Source organism: Echinops telfairi, unplaced genomic scaffold (assembly GCF_000313985.2).
Source record: "Echinops telfairi isolate 266 unplaced genomic scaffold, ASM31398v2 ScPeMD7_28;HRSCAF=97, whole genome shotgun sequence".
Classification (NCBI taxonomy): domain Eukaryota; kingdom Metazoa; phylum Chordata; class Mammalia; order Afrosoricida; family Tenrecidae; genus Echinops; species Echinops telfairi.
This window is the reverse complement of record NW_022103925.1, coordinates 3,409,988-3,413,883: the sequence shown is the minus strand read 5'-3', so window position 1 is coordinate 3,413,883 and position 3,896 is coordinate 3,409,988.

The following is a 3,896-nucleotide window of genomic DNA, read 5'->3' as shown; positions in this document are numbered from 1 at the left end:
CCAGCTCAGGAAGGACACGTCGTAGGCAACTGTGAACATTTTAGCTTTCAAGCTGGGGGTGGTGAGAGCCACTGGAAATTCTGACGTGGAGGAGTCACATGATGTGGCCCTCGAGCTTTCCTAGCGGTTTTATTGACACACAATTCACACGTCACATCATTCACATATCAACCTATCAGCACAGTTCAATCATATTAAAGAGAGTTGTGCAATCGCGGCGACCACCCATTTCAGGACTTTTTCTTCCTTCTTGGGCTCATGGTTGTCAGCTCCCTATTTCCCTCCAACCTCCCTTGTCGTATCAGCCTTGTGGTCTGGTGCCGTCCACTAGGTACTGGTCCGCAGTGACCTGATGTACCACAGAATGAAACACTGCCTGGTCGGGCGCCATCCTCACAGTGGTTCCAATGTTTGAGCCCACCGCTGCAGACACCCTGTGTGCCAGTCTGGGTGGACTAGAGAAACAAAGGCATGGAGACTCATATGTGAATAAGAAAGAGCTTTCTGTACAAGAGCAATTGAACATTGAGAAAACATCTCAGCCCAGTCCAGATCAAGTCTGTAAGACTGACATTAGCCCCTATGTCCAATGCCAATCTATAAAGTTCTCTTCAGACTCACGAAACACATGCAATGACGCCGAGTGCAGGAGGATCATAGGCCAGTGGGTGGGAAGTCTTGCGAATCCAGTGGCGGTGGAAGCATCTCAGCATTGGCGTGAGTCTCCACGTGGCTCCTCCAGCTCTCAGGGCTCTGGCTGCATCAGGGTAGCTCCATCAGCGATTCTCGCAGGGAGTGAGCCTGTGTCCTGCCTCTAGCAAGCTATTTATCTCCTTACCAGCTCCAAACCAGGTCATCAAGCTTCAACCTGATTGACAGGCTAGCCTCCACCCCTTCACTCTTCATGCTCAAATTGACAACAGATTATGTAACTACCACACTGTGTTCATCCATCTTGTCAAGGGTCTTTCTCTCTCTCTCTCTGCTCCTCCACTTTACCAAGTATGATGCCTTTCTCCAGAGATGGTCTCTCCTGACAACGCGTCCAAAGTATGTGAGACCACATCTCGCCATCCTTGCCTCCAAGGAGTGCTCTGGCCGTACTTCTTCCCAGACAGACACGTCTGTCTTTGGGCAGTCCACGGTACTTCAATATTCTCTGCCAACACTAGAGTTCAAGTGCATTGCATTTTCTTTGGCCTTCCTCCTTCAGCGTCCAGCTTTCTCACGCATATGAGGTCATTGAAACCTCGGGTCAGGCGCGCCTTCGTCCTCAAAGGAACATGCTTGCTCTTCAATGTTCTAAAGAGGTCTGTGCAGCAGGTGGACCCAGTGCAGCACGTCCTTTGCTCTCCAAACTGCTGCTTCCAGGAGCACTGGTTGTGGGTCCAAGCAAGACGAAGTCCTTCGCCACTTCAGTCTTTTCTCCACTGATCACCACGCGACCTGTGTCGGGGCTGGACTGTCTAGAGAAACAAAGCAGTGACGCCCACCGACGTACAATAAAGAATTTTGTGTCAAGAAGCAACGTTACACCAAGAAGGTGCCCCGGCCCAGTCCAACTCAAGTCTGTAGGCCTGGTGTTAGCCCGGCCTCCTTTGGACTCATGCAGCTGCCGGTCGATGACGCAGAAGGGTGAATCAGGGAGATCAAAAGCCAGGGGTGTGATCTTGGTGGAAGCATAGCAGGGCACCCACGGAGTCCCAGTGAGGTCCCAGCAAGGAGGAAGGTGAGGGGGCACAGAGAGGGAGAGCTCCCAGTGTCTCTGGGCTCCTAAAACCAAACTCACTGCCATCGAGTGAATGATGACTCATGGTGCCCCTGGCCCCCGTGGGTTTCCGAGACTGTGAAAATTCCGGTCTCTCTCCCAAGGAGCTGGGTGGTTTCAAATTGCCAGCCGTACGTGCGAATCGCAGCCCAACATGTAACCACTCTGCCAGCTGGGCTCCCAAGAGCGAGGCTTCAGCAGGATGCAGATGACCAGCCGGGTGGCTGGAGACAGGTGGGGTGGTGTGTTTGGAAGACATATGGGGAGTAAAAACCAAACCAAACCCGAGGTAAATGAATAACTCCTCCTGGGACTGTGGCTACTAAGAGAAGAAAAACCACCACCTCACCGGGCTGAAGACAGGGCTCTGTGAGAACAGAAGGGAGGGGTGGGTTTAATACCGCTCAGAGCGATCGAGGGGCTGGGGAGATGGTTGTGTTGGAGGGAAAGAGCTGGCTGTTACCTTGAGCAAGTCAACGGTGTAGTCAAAGGCACTGGCAGGGCAGAGGCAGGCAGGCTGGAAGAGGGCTGCCAAGTCGGGGGCACCTGGGCAAGGAATGTCTCTTTGCTCAGGAAGCAGAGTCACCACTGGCTGACAGCAAGGGTGGTGGTCAGCTGAGAAGGGTGTGGGCTTCCTGCAGGCATGCAGGTGGCCGAGCAGGGTCTAAGCAGGATGGGGTTTTGCCAAGAGAACTCCCTGAAAGAGCGACAGAGAGGAACAATCTTCATGAACTGTGCAAATGGTGCTGGGCCCGGGGTGAGGAAGTGGGAGATCTGCGAGGCTGGGGCAGTCAGTACAGTGGCGAAGGGTCCGCGGGGCAGGCAGGCTGGTGCAGCGGGGCGCTGTCCTGTCTTCCTTCCTGCGGACTCACTGGCACCAAGTCGATGCTGACCATAGTGACCCCGAGGGACAGGGTAGAACTACCCGTGCGTTTCCGAGACTGTTGACTCTTCACGGGAGCAGAAAGCCCAGTCTTTCCTCCCACGGAACGGCTAGTGGTTCTGAACTGCTGACTTGGCAGTTAGCAGCCCAGCGTGTAACCACCACCCCACCAGGGCTCCTCCCTCTGTTGAGTAGCTTTGTCAATCTGTACTTCACAGACCACAAAGAAAAACTCACCCTCGGGCAGTGTGCAATGCAGTTGCTCGCGATGTTGCGCAAGCACCATGGAGGTTAATTCCAGAACATTCTCAACATCCCCCAAGGAATCCCAGACCGCCCGCCCCCTCTGGCAACCCCTAATCTACTCTTTATCTCTGTGGCTTGGCCATGGACAGCGTGCAGTCTCGCGGCCACTCCAGCCTGGATTCCTCCCAGTGTAATGTTTCCGGGGTCCATTTATGTTGGGGCCTGTCGCAGGGCTTCAGTCCATCTTACGCACTGCTGAAGGATAGCCAAAGACAAGGGTGGGCCGTGTTGTGTTCCTCTGTTGTTGAGCACCTGGCCGGTTCCCACCTTCCATCTGTTAATCCACAAGATGGCTGGAATGCGTATGTGCTTGTTTTCTGGGGACATGTTTTCTCTGATTCTCATTCGATGCTGACACCACACCAGGCCCTGAGACCAGGGATCGGGATCCTTTCTTTCTGCCAAGGGCCATTTGGATGTTTTTTAAGTCATGGGCCATACTGGTCAGACTGTGAATGATTCCCACACACACCCCTCTGATGGGATGGCCAGAATGGCTTCTCTTGGAGAGGCTCACAGTGATGTGAGCTGGTCTTGAAATTCCAAGGGCCTGATGCAGAGCCCTGGTGGCACAGTGGGTTCCACATTCGGGCTGTGATCTACAAGGTCGGCAGTTCGAAACCACCAGCCACTTGGTGGGAGAAAGATGAGGCTTTCGACTCCTGTAAAAAGAGTTAGTCTTGGAAACCCCGGAGGCAGTTCTGTTGTCATCTAGGGTCATGAGTCGGAACCAACCCGACTCGATGACAGTGAGTTTTGAGATCCAAACCTTCGGCCAGACATTCCCCATCCCTACCCTGGACGGCATCTGGTCTCTTCCCGAGCATGTACTCTGTATCCAGCATGGTGGGCCGCACTGTGAGCCCAAGGGGTGTGTGGGAGTGTGGGCACACAGCAGGCTTTTCTCAGGAAATGGTAAGAAAACCGCAAGGTAAAGGA